The following is a 17,068-nucleotide window of genomic DNA, read 5'->3' on the forward strand; positions in this document are numbered from 1 at the left end:
TCGCGTAAATTGAAATTTTCCGCGTTTTACTATTCCAGACGGGCTGCCTCGATGCCAGCGCTGCTTTTCGGTGGTGACACCCTACTTCAGTCAAATCTCGATACAACAAATTTCAAGGGACCGCTAAAAATACTTTGTTATTTTGAATAATCGTTATAGTGAAAAAACAAAAATGCGCGGTAGAAATTGTGAACGTAATAAAAGCATCCACCTACCTTTACTTGAAGCACGTTCACAATCGTATTAGCCTCTAACGCTGGTCTGGAAGAACGTTTATTTGAAGAAATCGGTGATCTCTGCCTGACGTGTGCCATTCAATTGCTGCAAGACGAACGATTCGAAACTGTCTACATTCCTGTGCACTCCCTCTGCGGCATTGGTGGACCTGCTAAGAAAAGTGCGCATTTTTGCTACGCACTGCAAAACATCGGCGTTAGATACGGCTTCTTCGCCTTGGCATGCGGGCGCTGTCTCAGCGTCGTCGTCGTCGCTCTCGGCGTCCTCGTCGCTCGTTCCATCGTCGCGACGCACGGTGTTCACGAAGCGCAGCTCGGCCGTCGCGCAGGTAGCTACAACTTCTCTTAACACGGAATGCAAGCGGTTAGCCGCTAGGTGAATGATCTAGGGTGCTTTTTTTGTTTTAATAAACATGCAAACGTGGAAATGTCACGATAATGAACTGTTGCCGCAACGCTATAAAGCCAAACCAATTTGTCAAAGAACCATTTAAGCACATCCGGCAAACATAATTTGCAAACTTTCCTCTCGTAGATATAAAAAAATGAAGAGCAACCACTCACCCAACCAATAACGAAGCACAATTTCCGTCTGCGCGTCCGCTGGCATCAATCGGCTTATGAGAAACTGTCGACAAGTAGCTTTTATAACGTTCATCTTAAGCGCACAAAAAACACGGACACAGGAGACAAGGACAAGCGCTTCTGTGTCCGTGTTTTTTGTGCACTTAAGATGGACGTTATGGAATACAAACTCACCCAAACGCAAGCCCTTCTTCAAGTAGCTTCCCATGCTTACAAAATTGCTGAATCAATCAACATTGCTGAAAAATACCGTGTACCAAACAAAAAGAAATTAACTGTAAAACAACAGCGCAAGATTGTTCGCTTGGCCTTCAGCTTTTTTGATAAGGATGGCGCTTGCTTCTTTATTCCTTTGACTGAATAAAACGTGTGCTTGCTTGCCGCTTACTGCGAGGCGGACAAATTTCGCTGTGATATTCCTCCCCGAGTTGTCGCATTAAACAGCAGCGCACCATGCCTTGGGTCCTTTTAGGGGCAAAGCTCCTTAAGTCATGATTCTGTCCATACCTTGTGTCTCGTGGTACGTGACCGCCGCATGCTTTCGGAGATGTCGCAAAGTGGGCCGCGTTGCACGCGCAAGAACCGGCTGCAAGCGGCAGCGCAAACTCGGCACCGGGAGCGCGAGCTTGTCTGTGTTCGCCAACGGAGGCGCGAGCGCACGTGCACTGCGAGGGGGAGATCACGCAAGAGATCACGCCACGAACGCAGGCAGTCGTTCTCGGAGATCGAATGAGACGCAAGGACCTTTGCTCGTTTCCTCTCGTCTTGTTCGGGCACAAGTTCGCCCTAAATAAAAGTTCTTTCTTTACCATTGTGTCCCATCCTACGTGACAAATTGTGGTGGAGGTGCGGGGTAGTCCTCGATGGCGCGGGGTCTTTCACCAGGTCTGGGCCCGGGAGCATTGACTTCGAAAATAAAAGTTGATTTGTACAATGTACGCACACAGTCTTACGTCTTTCTTAATGATGTAATGGGCGAACTTTCACGGGAGAGTTACGGTTACCGATGATCTCCCCCTCTCGAGCTTCGCCCCACTTATCATCATTCATTCCGTGGATATATGGCGTGATTTTTGTTTTCAGTTTCTCTGGCACTTGGAGCCCGTTCGCACTGACAGACACCAAATTTTCACCTTCGAGGCATACTGCACAACTTTTACTTGTACAGGCAGTGACAGAAACAGGACCAGACGAACACGATGGCAGCAGGAGAGAAAAGCGCCAAAGCGCCACCCGTCGCCCCAACGAATGAAGCGACTAAATAAATAAGTAGGGTGTCAGTAAAAGGAAATAGCCAAAAACACGATTTATGTCTGCATATAATAGCATCACTTTACTTTATTGTTGCGTATGTTGGAAAAAAATTACGCCCATCTTCCCCCGAGGGGAACCCTGATGTGATGCGACGCATGGGGGGGGGGGGCGGGGGGGGTTCAATCGGTGTTTCCATTGGGTTGATTCTCTAAATCGCGTGAAACCTGTTGTGAACGCGTAGGATGCATTCGCTGAAGGGACCGTCGCTTCCATCACGTCTTCATCGGAAGAATCAAGTCAAGCACGCAGTCGTGAAGCAAAGTGACGCGAAGTCGAACGAGAGCGAGCGCTGACTGAACCGCGGCAGCGCGATACCCGCTTTATATTCACAGCGCCTGAGTGAGAGGAGACAGCGGAGGAGAGTCGCGCATGCGCGCACTTGCGCGACGGGAGCGGAGCGAAGCGCGCGCACGCAGCTGTTGTTTATGATAATGAGACGGAGTGACAGTGTTGCGCACCGCTGTCGGAGAGAAGAGCGGAGAAGAGTCGCGCATGCGCAGGTGGCGTGCGGACGCCGCCGACGCCGACGCAGGAGGGACATGCCTCAGAGCAAGGGATGCGTCGCATCTAATAAAGCCACATATGCAAACGATGTTGTATTGAAGCAGCGTTATTGGCTACCAGTGTCAGGGCCGACACTTAATTTCCAACACCGAAACCAGCACAAGTGTCCGGCCCCTGACCAAAGTTCAAGATTGAACTTCATTAGTACTTGAACATCGTGACTTCAGAGTTTTCGCCGCAATATTTTGCCCAAGGAATGGTTTTCGGGCACGTAACCTTCAAAGCGAAATGAATATTTGTGGTTGTGGTACAAGAAAATGCGTGTCTGCTTAAGCGGTTTTCCTGTTACCCCGCCGGTTAGTGGAGGATTAGGTCAGCAGTCCATCAGGAGCAAAGCCGTCAACACCCTTTCCTTACGAACACGCACGGCATTGTCGATGTTAGACACCGTGTTGCCTCTCCACAAAAAGTGTCACATCCTAAATATGGTAGGAATATATCTGACTTTTGCAAACAACACCAATAAGCCGTCGGCCACACCTATTAGTAGCTCATATATTGGCCGCCATTGTTTTGATAGACCAGCGTGAACGTTCTGCGGGTTTTTCTCAGAATAGAGTTTTCCGTTACTTGACAACCAAAAACGATTTTATCATTCATTCCGGATTAGAAGCATCTAGGCTTCACTATCCTTTCATTGCTTCATAGCCCTTCTCGATAATTTAACGCCCAGAAGAAAAGTCTCGTATGGCCGTTTTAAAATATGACACGAATCTCTGTGGCGCATCTTAAAGCTTGGCGAACGCTATTGGATGTGCGCAAACCCCAATAAGTGTCGGAGTGATACGTCCTCTAGGCTTTCAGCACTGTACCGATGCAGCAGAGAGTGGACCCCAGCTGCTATTAAATGTGCGTGCAGTTGACGCTAGAGTTTCAAAAAATGAGGGGCAATTTTCTACAAGCTTTCACGAAGCAATGAAGTGCCGTACCAACGTCATTCTAGGCCCCACTTAAGTGCCACTTCTTACTACAAGCCTAGAGAATCATTGGCTGTGGCTTAACTGAGTCGTGCCTGGATGTCCGTAGCAAGAGGTACGGTTAATGTTATTGTTTAGCTTGGTTTTCTGTACGGTTACCACACTTCTCGAGGCGTGCGGCTCGTTCTTCCTCCATCTCCTCGGCTTGCTAACTCCTCTTAGTTTCGTTCCGACGACGAAGCCTGACGAACAATTACACCAAGCCGCCCCTCTATATATGAACAGTCGAGCACGCTTATAGCGAACCTGAGCGTTACGCGGCCTCTGTTCGTTATATCCCCAAGTTCGTAGTAAATGGACCACAGTAAAAAAAAATAAGTCACAACACAATTTATTTTTTCGCAAACAAGTCCATGGGGCCTGTTTGTTACTACAGCGCAGACTTGATGATGGCGGTATCCAATTTATTTAGAGCAGCCGCGTGCTCTTCGCCGAGGCCCTTGGCGTAAACAAGTTGTTTAATGTCCTTGATTGATTGATTGTGGGGTTTAACGCGCCGACGCAACGCAGGCGATGAGGCGCGCCGTAGTGGAGGGCTCCGGATTAATTTTGACCACCTGGGGATTTGTTTAAGGTCCTATATATAGCCCATTGCAACAGGCGCGCTCTAGGCGCAGGCTCAGAAGTTTCGTCGTCGTCTGCGTCCTATTCCTCCGCATCGCTCTTGCCCCGCACTTCATTACCAATTCTCTATTCCTTCGTCCGTGCACGATTCTGCAGTGACAGCATCTTAATTGGAACAAACGAAATCGTCCCAGCCGAGGTCATGGCCCATGTCGGAGTCGATGACTGGCTGCTACAAATCGCCGCCGGACTGACATTCGGAAGCATCAGGCTCGGCTTAAGGTTACGTGTTGACGAAGCCGGCCTTGCAGAAACAATTTCGCACGCAAGTGGCTGCCACCTCCGACCCGGCAGTCTTCATCATCTCTACAGTTCAATAGGCACGTTGGGCAGATGCTTGCCACGCAAGCAGCAGCGCCGTTTTTTATATCCTGGTGGTTCAGGGGACCATTTCTGTTGTGAAAGGTGGCACTAATATCACGGGCTCGATTCCTGGCCTTCATATTACGAACGTGTCGGCGCTCTGTTTCAGACACCTACAGCCTGGATTATGAGGAGTCACGCACGGGCGCGCACACAAAGAAGGCATCTAAGGTAACGTCATGATAACAAGGCCGAAAAGAACGAACAGCTTAAGCGGCGCAGGCGAAAACGCGTCAGTCGCTGCTATTGTAGCCGACCGGTCAGATTGCAGATAATATAAATGGCAGTGAGGAACCGACGCATTGTTCACGGACGTCTTCCTTTACACCATGTCTCAGTGTCTCCCCGTAGATTGTTGGAACGGCATGCTGCAGGCAGTGGGTGATAACTGCTCGAGAAATCGCCGCTCCTTCATCGACGCCCTAGCGTGCGCTGCAGACTATTTTAGTAGGAAAAGTGCAGCGCTCGCAGCAACCTCTTTGCAATGCAACGTTCCTATAGTGCGAACCACGAAGCGGCAAGTTGGCCGCCGGGCGGTCAACAGCTATGACCAAGCGCTCAACAATGCGGCGCCTATACTATGTCTTAGAGCCACCTATTATTCTCAAATTAAGCGGCTGCACTTTTGAAGTGTTATTGCGTGGCAGGAAAAGGGCCCATCTCCCCGCGAGGGGGACTCGAGTAAATGCGTCGCAAAGGGGGTGGGTGTATTGCGTTAACGTTTAGTGTTTGGGGAGTTGGTGGTAGTGAGTGCGTTGTATCAGCAGCTTCTTGACGTAGTTTGAATGAGTCAAGGATATAAGGCGCGTTCGTAGCCTTTCATTCTGTGTCGTTTTTGTGGCGCAGTGGAAAGAGCACCATGTACCTCGCGTTCCGCCCACAGGTAGTGAATGTGTTGTATCAGCAGCTTCTTGACGTAGTTTGAATGATTCAAGGATATAAGGCGCGTTCGTAGCCTTCCATTCTGTGTCGGCTTTGTGGCGCAGTGGGTAAAGCACCATGTATCTTGAGTTCCGCCCGCAGGGTCGTGGGATCGAAACCAGGCGCCGGTAAGTATTATTTTTTATATAGCGTAGGGGGAGGGGTGCGGACCTGTTGTTGAGAGCGAGGAGGGTAGCGTGATGCGGGAGAGGAGGAGTGGGAGAGAGGGCGCACCTGGAACGGCTGTTGCGGACGCCGAGACACGCCAACGCCGGGTGACATCGTGAGTTAAAGAAATGCTCTGCATTTAAAAACAGAATCACTGCCGTCCGGAAAGCTTGCACGTGGTGCGCAGAGCAGTTATCTATCACGAGCAGCACGCACCTACCTTGTCTCTGCATGTCCCCGTAGAACTCGCTCAGCCACTTCGCGAATAAATCGCACTTAATCTACGACTTGGCGTTGTGCCTGTAGCGCACGGGCACATAGCTCCTAAAGCAGCACGGCTTCTTCGATTTTCCGATGACGAAGGGCACGCGCCGGTCGCTGCCATCAATGTTAGTGTACAGACGTGCTGTGTCGCGCTATTTGCTCCGCTTCCCACCAGTGCATGTGTTGGCTTTATTAGCATGCATTTTATCCCGCAACATCTGGTACAATAACGCAGTTCTATCTGCGTTAAAGACGTAGGTCTCCGCATACCTTGAAAAACTTGCGTTTTTTTTTTCAAGCCACGCTGCAACATCCTGGTCATTTGCGGACACCGCATCGTCGACAATCGACTTAAAAACAATCCCATGCCACTCCTTGAACTGATGCAGCCTGCCATTGCATGGGCAGAAGTCGGGAAAATCCCGATTTGCCCGGTTTGCCTGCGAGGAGGTTCGGGAAAGCGAGCTGCGCCGGCAGAGCTGGGCACAGGCCGTCATTTCAGCCCACATCGCGGCGCCGGCCGTTTGCTGTAACCGATCCGCAGGGCTCAAAGACGTTCGTTGTACGTGAGATTTTACATCATTGAAATAACGTATACTTTGATGGTCATGCTGGTTGTGTTCGTTGTAAGCGAAAGTTCGTTCTAAGTGGGGCCACTATATGTGGGCTCGACTGAAAACGCTTTTTGTTTTTTTATTTTATTTTTGCATTGTTATTTTTATTTTTTTATTTCTATTTAATTTAATTTCCTTTTTTTTTTTTGACGCGGCGAGCGGCGCTGCCAGCTTCGACGGCTAGGGATGCGCGAGGTTCTCTAGCCGCCACAGGTTCCGTAGGAACCGCTGTCAGCTAGGGAACCGCTCAGCTTGTGGTGCGGCCACCGGTCGCTGCGAAACGGCGAGAATACGGCCATTGTAGCTCTCGCTGCAAAAAAGCTTGGTCATGTTTTAAAGAGGGGCGAAACGAAGCTTGTCCAGCGATATTTTTATTTCCGCGCCCAGAGCGCGCAGTGAACGGCAACACCATTGCACCGGAGAACGAAACACAGACTTCGATAACCGGCCGCGGTGGCCGCTTCTGTGATGGAGGGAAGAAGCGAAAACGCCCGTGTGTTCGAGATTTCGGCGCACGGTAAAGATCCCGAGGAGGTCAAAATTATTCCGGAGCCCTCCACTACGGCTCGCTTCACCGGCTGTGTAGCGTCGGCGCGTTGAACCTCATAATCAATCAATCAACAAAACACAGACTGCTAGGTGCAGTCGGCGCTGGATACGAACACGCAGTGAACTTGAATGCGGCCAGAGCCTTCTACTATTGTCTTCTGATGTCACGCGCCCTTCTTTACACCTTCGCCATTCCACACCTCTTCGCATGACATAAGCGAGTGATTAGACGGTGTAACCCCGCAATCATACCAGGCCCGGGATTGACCTTGACTGAACTTTCTGGGTTTGTACCTGGAGTAAAAAAGCTTGCGCTATGAAATCATTGTAAAGGGCCTCAAATTTGTTGAGCCTTAAGGTCAGATTAAAGGGGCCCGCCTCCCGTAATAATTATGAAAATCTGTTCATTATCACCGAAACTACGAGCGATGAGAAATGGCGCATAATTGTTCGCTCTCAACTCGACCGCGGACCACGCGACGAAAGCTGCTCAATCTCTCCCGGAGAGCGAAGTGAGCGCGGCGTTCTCTTCCGCAGCCTTGGATATATCACAGGCCGGGGAGTTTTCTCCTTTTCTCCGCAACAAGGAGGGGTCTATTTCCTGTCTGGTGCCACAAAAAAGCAGACACGGCTGCCTGCTCGCAAGCGGGCGCTTAAGCTGTTAGTTTTTGCAGCAGTAAACGTTTGTTGGCGAGTGCTGTGGTTGATTAGGAAGTATTTAGCTGATCACTGAAACTCCTCGACCACTCGAAACACAAAAGAAACGGCAAAACTGTGCGTGCAGGTTCAGGCATAGAAGAGGTTGGTGCACAGCACCGACGACGGCTGATCGTCACAGGAAATGCTAGAAACATGGGGGGACAAAACAAAGGTTAGAAAGGGCCCTGACGTTTGTGAAGCCGCACCCGCCATGTCGATGAGCCCTGTGAGCCCTGCGCCCTTGCACCTTTTCCTCGGCTGCTTCGGGTTTATTACTTGTAGAACTAACAGATGGCGCGCAGTCAAGCCCATGCGTAGACGGCGGAACCAAAGCCACAGTGTATGAAAGCCGCCGGAGCAAACAGCCCCCCCCCCCCCCCTCCTCTCTCTCTCTCTTGAGTTTGATTCCTCGCTACCTCCTTTGAGTAGACGACGGCATCAAGTTACCTACACAAGCACCCTGCGCCCACTTCACTTTCTCTTCTGTGCTGCAGCCATGTAGTCGCTTGTACGCGCTTTCATTTCTACGTTATGATAACCCCTTTAACCCAGTAGAACCGAAGTCCAGTATTCTATATCCGCACCCACAACGAAACCTGTTTGATAACACCTTTGTGCGCTACGTCTCAGCTGCGATGAATTTAACTTCACCTGGATAAGTGGCTGCAGTGGTTTGCAAGATGCCTCACTGTTGCGCGCCAGTTTGCCGGTCGCACCCGGCAAAACTTGCCGAAGCTGCCAACGCGCACCTTCTCACCGGCAGACCGGTAACGACGGAAAACCACTGCGCGTAGTCGACGAGATATCGTTTGAAGAAAACGGCAACTATGCTCGCCGATGACAGCGACGACGCCAACACCCCATACAGTTTCTTACAGTATACACTAAAGAGGAATCTTGCGCTAGCGTCTATGCGGCTCACATCAAGGTCGTCTCTGTCGTCATGAACCGCCATTATACATTACGCTCGCCTTAGTTACGTCAGTTGGCTTGGATTGAAACGTTTTAGTGACCGCACATTTAAACAAAGTACCACAAAAACGCGAGGAATAGTGTGCAATTATGTAAGTGTAAAATAAAAACAGGCTGTTTTAAAACTAAGAAAAAAGGAAGTAAAGCGTTTTCTTTTTTTGCGGGAACGGTTTTGCCTGCTATTCCGCAGGCGAATGTTGTAGTTACGAACAATGTTAATATTTGGGGGTAACTCATTAGACACTGCGATTTTATTAATTTTACCGTTATTTCAAATAATAAGTTGTTTTAAGAGTTTCGAACGTTTTTTGAGCGTGCCTATCAAAACGTTGCCTTCGTGATGAACCAGTGCACCGACCGCCAGCTAGTTTAACAAGAAAAAAGAACATGTGGCGTTAAACAGTCGAAACAGTCGTGGACGATGACAAGATAGGACGCATACCAGTGCCCGTATCTGCCGTATCTTGTCTTCGTCGCAGTACGTTTTGTTTCTTCTTTTCGTCGGCTACAAATTTCGCGGCGGCATATTACCCGCTCAGTCATACGTCTTTCGACTGCGGCACGAGCAACGTCAGGTGCGATCACGCATTGCCGGCTGTTTCACCGAACACGGCCACGGAGCAAGAACACGGCTACCACTGAAACGGGAGGATTTTGGCCTCCTTGTAGCTCGTAAACGTGTGAATGCATAGCGAACAAAGCAAATCGCCAAAAGCGCTTAAGAATCCAATTGTCATGCCACGTTGAATCCAAAAAGGGGGTCTTCCCATGAACCCCCACGATGACATGGCTTACGAGGTGCAGTTTCCTCTCTAGTATACTTACTAAGAAACTCTATGCCAACACCCCAACAACCGGATATTGCCTTCTAAGGAACATTCGACCGCAAACGACAAGGTATAGAAGAAACGCTGCGAAATCAGCTGTAGTGCACAGATTGGAGACGACGGTTACGCCGTAGCAACTGCGGTTTGTTGCCAGGGTAGCGAGGCAGCCACAGTCAAAGTGCCGTAAGAATTGTCCGTGGCATATCGTCAAATTTACTCACCGCAGCCGTAAAAAACTAGGGAAAACTGTCTATTGACTCGATTAAAAATGACGTCTCTCCCTTCACACTTTTCGCAATGTATTGGAATGATAGGGGACTCTCGTATGGCTAGAAATAAGCAGCGAAGTTTACCAGCGACAGCCAATCGGACAGCCATGGCACCTATGACGTCGTTTAGGCCATGCCAGGGGTGTATAATGCGGAGAATTGAAGAGAGCGCGGTTGGTTTATCCGCATATTTCACAGCGATTTGCTCGCTCACCACTTCTCGTTCACGTGCAAATTTTGACTGAAGTATTCCTCGCAGTGTAAGCTAAACGTCGCGCAGGTTTCCTTGCACTGCTATGCGGGTGTGTTTCAGGGTCCCTTTAAGGCTACGATGGAACGAGACGTTTTCTAGGTTCGTACTTCTAGTAATAGAGCTTTCGCTCCAAAATCGTTGTGAAGGGTGGATCGGTGTGTTCACACATTTTTTGTTATTTGAAACCGGATTGGGTGGCTACAAAACCCGCCACTTATTTCTTGTGATGTTCACTTAACCAAAGCATTATTTCCTGTCGGATTTTAAAACGAAGCTTTCTATGTTTCACTGATGACCTATGTTTCATTGAAAACGCACTGCAGGAAAGCCACGTTTCTCTGACCGTGGTAATGTTCGTGGTGAAAGTGAAGAGAAAAAAAAACTGCTGAAATTCAAACAATTTCTCACCAATCCGCAGTGTTGTTATGCCGCTTGTCAAGAGTGAGCACTTCACGGCCAAAAATGGCTGTTCGTAACGAAATACGACGGAATATTTTGTTCTTTTCAAGTTTCCCTTTCTCTGCTTTCGCCGACGAAGTTGCTTCATACCAATATAGCGATAAAGTGCCTTTAATTCGCCAATTATGTCCTCTATCACGAACATACAAGGCATAGTGCAGAGTTTGTCCATTTACGCTATTTTTATTCGCATATCCAACGTTGTTTTTCTGACTTTTCCTGTTTATTCTTCGGTTTTGGGGGAGATGTATAAGGCTCATATATTGATGTTGTTAAATCATTGTTTTGGAAATTTTTTTGTCCCGTTTTCATCTTTTTTATTTTTCAAAATACTGTGAAACGAATGATATCCATTAAAGCTATCATAAACATTAAATGTGTTATTTTGCCATATCTGCATTTTTATAGAAATTCAAGTCGCTACACGGTTGGCCATTTTCGCTATTTTTTATTCTTATTTCCAAAGTACCTTTGTTGATTTTTCTGTGTATTCTCCGGAATGGGGAGGGGAGATGTATAGGATGCATATTTTTGATTCTGTCAGACCACTTTTGTGAGAATTGTAGTTTTTCTATTTGCTTCTTTTCTTTTTCCAGAATTCTGTACGATGAAGTGTCTCCATTTACGCTAATAAAGCGGTCAAATGTGGTACTTCGGCAAAATCTGCATTTTTGTGGAAATGCAGGGCGTTGCATTGTTCACAATATCCCCTTTTTTATTTGTATTCTAAACATTCTCTTGCGAACTTTTTTCGCTTATTCGTCAAATATGGGGGAAGATGTATTAGATGCATATTTTTTATTGTGTCAGATCATTTTCGTGAAAATTTTATTTTTTTTGTATTGATTATGTTTTGGTCTCTCACAATTGTGTCCTATCAATTATCTCCATTTACGCTATCATAAAGGTTAAAGGTGTTACTTCCGCCACATCTGCAGTTTCGTGGAAATGCATGGCGTTACAGGGTTCGCTATTTTCGTCATTTCGTATTCGCATTTTGAACTTCGTTTTGCAGAATTTTTCAGTTTATTCTTCGGTTTTGGAGGGCGAGGTGTTACGTGCATATTTTTTGTTTTGTACGATCATTTTTTTGAGAATTAGTGTTTTCTATTTTACATATTTCTGGTTTTTCAGAATACTTTCCAACCAATTATCTCCATTTATACTATTTCAACGATTGCAGGTGTTATTTTCGCTAATCTGCATTTTTGTGGAAATGCAGAGTCCTGCTGGGAGGTTCTCAGCAAAGAATGCTACGCATTACACAAAGCTCTACTTGGTGTAGGAATCGAACCTGTATCCCTTCCTTCATGAAGCCTACGTCAACACGATTGCGCCATTTCGACATGGCCAAAGCAGTTTGGATTTGGAGAGGGGCCATGGACGTGGAAAAGTAGGCAAAAAATTCATGCACCCCTCCGTGTAACGAGGGCAATGACTGAACCCCAAACTTCCTTCGCACGAAATAAAATGGCGAATGTTCAGAGTCAACGCCGCTGCGATGAAAAGTTTAAACTGCGTGCGAGTCACAGTCAAAACTCAGACGACAACGAACGAATAGAAAGCTCCGAGTTCAACCATCGCCGTTGTGGGACGGAGGGTACATGATTTTTAGGATTACGATTTTGTTATTTTCTTATAACCCCCGATGGCTTCTTTTTGACGGCGTTGGTTTCTTTACTAGGGACGAGAGTCATGGCTGGGAGCTCAGGCAGGTCGGCGACACATCTGTAGATAAAATTTTATGCACAGACGCAGTAAAGAGCACGTGATCTCCCGTACAATAAATAACGTCCGACGCCAGCAACAAACATGAGTGTGTCGTGTTTATGGAAACCATTCTTTTCAGCAAAAAAGTATTCGTACAGCTTTCACGTTGATGTTAACGAATCTTCACCGGAAGCACATTGGTGAAATTTCACGAAAGGGGCTACAATCTTGGGGTAGCTTGTGGCCCGTACGGGACACTGAAATTACGCGCTTAGATGTCGAGGTTTTTTATGTGTCAATTAGTACGACGCTTGTTATTCCGCGTGTTCACCGAGGGTGTTAAAAACGAAATTCCAGAGGCGTGTTTTCAAGTTCCTTCTCGCACCGTTACGAGGTACGTTTTAAAATTTTGTGGGTAAGCGTATAAACCGGGCTTAGACGTTTATATTTGGCTGTGAGTATATAAGACTATTGCGCAGAAAGCATTTTACCTTGGCCGGGTTACAGACAGACGGACAGACAGACAGACATACAGACCATCCAAAATTTCCCAGTTTAAGTCGCCCAAGAAAGACTATCGTCTTTTAAAAAACTTGGCCACGTTTCAAAAGGGGTGAAAGTAAGCTTGTCGAGCGATTTTTCCGTTTCCGTGCCGAGAGCGCGCAGTGAACGCGCACGCCATTGCGTTCGAGGTCAAAACACAGACTTCGATTCCCGGCCGCGGAGGCCGCTTCTCTGATGGAGGTGAGAAGCGAAATCGCCCATGTGAACGAGATTTCGGTTAAAGATCCCCAGGTGGTCAAAACTTAATCCGGAGCCCACCACTACGGCGCGCCTCATCGCCTATGTTGCGCCTGCACCTTAACCCTACAATCAACCACTCTGTCAGCTACTTTTATTCCTATCTTGAAAGTTCTTTTTCAGATGTTTTCCACTTATTCTCTGGTTTTTGCGGCGAGATGTATAGCATGCATATTTTTGTTTCTTTCAGATAACTTTCATGATAATTGAATGTTTTCTATTTCTGTATTTTTTTTTTTTCAAATTATATCCAACCAATTATCTCCATTTACGCTAGTATAACGATCAAACGTATTATTCCCGCCAAATCGGCATCTTTATGGACATGCTGGGCGTACCTCAGTTGGCCGTTCTCGCAATTTTAAGTGCGAATGCACTTCTTAAGCGACCCTGAACCTGCGTCCACCGGCGATGTCCGCATAGCATACCCACGTGGGGGATTGGCCAGGAATCTCCTCGTCTTCCTTGGCAACGGGGGGAGATGGACGCGCGCTGCCTGGCCGCTGACATGGCACATACCCATGTGGGGGATTGGCCAGGAATCGGGCGTGAGAAGGGCTAATGCACCCGCTTAAGGGCACAGGGTAAGGCGAAATTTTGAAAAAATGACTTTTTGTTTTTCTTCGCAATTAGGGAAGTTCAATTCCTTGTGCACATTTTCCATATTCACACTTGCCTTAAAAAGTCTTATTTCTCGCCAAAAAGCAGTTTTCCCATAAGCAAGTAGTAAATGTCCCCATCCACTTAAGAATGTTCTCAGGGTTTATTGTCATTTTTTTCATCAAAAATCTTCCAGTTTCAGATCAAAATGCTTTTCTGGTACCAGCTGTATTAGGAAATTGCTTAGCAACCATTGCATAGCTGATTTTTCAGTGAGGGCAATCCAAAGACCCTGTCGCACGTTTTTTCCACATTTGCCCTTCGAAGCTGCGCACAAAAAAAACATATTTTTTGGGCATCACACTCTAATGATTGCAACATTGGATGCTGTTCTTTCATTAAATGATGAAGCAATGCGTGAGCCAGCATTTTGAAATCATTCAGACGAAAACCAGGGCGCAACACCACCATCAAGTGGCTTAAAGAGGTTGACCAAAAGCAAAATACTTTGTGAACAGATCTGTACGATGGTGCACAAAATAGTCAAGGAAGGACAGACGACCGGGTGAAAAGCAAAAAAATGACTTTGACAGTGATTATGAAGCTGTGCTTTTTAAATAAATGGCTCCAGTGGTGTTTATGGCAAAAAAGTATGGTTTTTCACCTCTTTTTTTACTTTAAACTCAATTATCTCAAAACAATGTTTTTTCTTACATAGGTACCATTATTTCCTATATCTTCCAAGACAACGAGCTGATTTTTTTCCCCTGTCATCTACATAACTTGTCACACCTGCTGTACTAGAATTGAAAATATGCACGTAACAGTTTTTTTGGTACACAACTTTTAATACTAAAATAATGCCAAAATTTAGTTACTAACGAACAAAAAATTATAAAAAACTGAATTTTTTAAGAATGTTTATAATTCTAGTACAGTTAAAAGAGCGCGAAATTTGAAACAAAATGATATATAAGTTAAGTAGATACCTTTCTTAGATGCCGAGAAAAATGTACCTCAATATGGCCAAAAATGCATGGGAAGTATAGGGCTTACCCTGTGCCCTTAAAGGAGTACTGACACGAAATTTCAAAGCTGAGATCCACTCTAGCAATCAAGTACAACGACAACACCAATAGGTGTCTGTGAATAAATGCATCTTTCTTTCTCTGTAGTTGTGTGTGTGTGTGATCTCTTTTTCGCGAACATTACCGGACCGCGCAAATTCAACTCGTGCATTCGCACTTTCACATTCTTCCCCTCGGGGAAATGCGGGGAATTTTTTTGCACGTTCGTTTCGCTATTTTGAACATATTTGGAATGTTCTTTGCAGACTTTTTTGTTTATTTTCGGTTCTTGGGGGAGGTGTATAAGATGCATATTTTTTATGTTGTCCGATCACTTTCGTGAAAATTTGGTTTTCCTGTGTTTAATTTTTTTCGGAATTTATTCCGACGGAGTATCTGCATTTTGATATTATAACGATTGCAAGTGTTACTTCGGCCAAATTTGCATATTTGTGGAAATGCACGGCGTGACATTTTTCGTCATATTCCTATATTTTATTCGTATTCGAAACGTTCTTTTGCGGACATTTTTCGTTTATTTTTCGGTTTTTGTGGAAGATGTATTAGATGCGCATGTTTCATTCTGTCAGATCATTTTTGTGGAAATTATATTGTTTCTAAATGCTTATTTTTTGGTTTCTCGCAATTCTGTTCGTCCAATTATTTCCATTTACACTATTGTAAGGATTAAGGGGGGTTGCTTCAGAAAATGTGCAGTTTCGACAAAATGCATGGCGGTACACGGTTCGCCATTTCGCCATTTCTTTTTCTCATTTTGAACTTTTTGGGGGGGACTTTTTTTGTTTGTTTTTCGGCCTTGGGGGTGGGTGGGGGGAGAATGTATAAAATGCTTATTCTTGATTTTGCCAGATCATTCTTTTCAAATTTGTAGTTCTTTTATTTTTGTTGTTATTGTTTTTCACAATATTCCAACCAATAATCACCGTTAACACTATTTTAACGATTTCAGATGCTACTTCTGAAAATCTGCATTTTTGTGAAAATGCAGGGTACTGTTGGGGCGGTGCTCGGCCAAGAATGCAACGCATTACAAGAAGCTCTTCTTGAGGCCGGAGTTGAACCTGTGTCCTTCGCGTCATGGAGCCTGCGTCAATACGATTGTGCCATTTCGACACGGCCAAAGTAGCAAGGAAGGGGATGCGTGGAAGTAGAAGATTACACAGAAAAATCATTCACGTCTCCGTAAAACGAGGACAGTGGTCGAACGCACAACTTTCTTCGCGCGTAGTCAAATGGCGACTGTTCAAATTCAAAGCCGCTGCGATCTAAACTCCAAATTGCGTGCGAGCCGTGGTCCAAACTCCAACGACAACGAACAAAGCCCGCACAGAAAAGGTTCGTGTTCAAGCACCGTCGTCGTAAGACGGAGGTTGCATGATTTTTTTTTTTACGTCACTACCTTCGAGGGTTTCTTTTTGAGAGCGTTGGCGGCTTGACAAGTGGCAAGAGTTGTGGCTGGGAGCTCCGGCAAGCCGGCGACACACCCGTAGATTGAATTCTATGCACAGAGGCCGTGAGGAGCACGTGACCTTTCATACAATAAATAACGCCCCACACCAGCGACAAACATGAGTGTGACGTGTTTATGGAAAGCACTATTTTCAGCGAAAAAGTGTTCGAACAGCTTTCACGTTGATGTTAACTACCTTTCAAGGGCGGTACATAGGTGAACTTTCCCGAAAGCGACTAGAATCTTGGGTTAGCTTGGGCCACAACCGGAATACTGAAATTACGCGCTTGGATTTCCAGGTTTTTCTATGTGTCAATCATTATGATGATTGTTATTCCGCGTGTTCACCAAGGGTGTTAAAACGACATTCCAATGGCATGTTTTCAATCTCTGTCGAGCCCCATTACGAGGTTCGTTATAGAATTCTGTGGGGGAGCGGGAGGCATGTTGCAGCCTCCGACAAAGATCTTTCCAGCAAAGTACGCACCGCACGTTCGCAGGACACGTGAAGTGAACTAGACTAACTTACACTTGACAGCCAAGTGAATTCGCAGCAGCCATTGATAATTGGTTTTATGGGTGCGCAGGGTCGGAAGGTGTGACGCGAAGCAGTATGCGACCTGTGTCGGCAAACACTTCGATCTGTTGCTTTAAGTTGGCAAAATATTCACATATTTCCTCCTACGTATTTGCGGTCGCTAAAAAAATATATGGCATCTGTACCTGTTCTGATAACGTAAAATTCCAAGAACAAGAACAGC

This window comes from Haemaphysalis longicornis, unplaced genomic scaffold, assembly GCF_048455015.1.
Source record: "Haemaphysalis longicornis isolate Haplotype H1 unplaced genomic scaffold, Haemaphysalis longicornis Haplotype H1 scaffold_4, whole genome shotgun sequence".
Lineage (NCBI taxonomy): Eukaryota > Metazoa > Arthropoda > Arachnida > Ixodida > Ixodidae > Haemaphysalis > Haemaphysalis longicornis.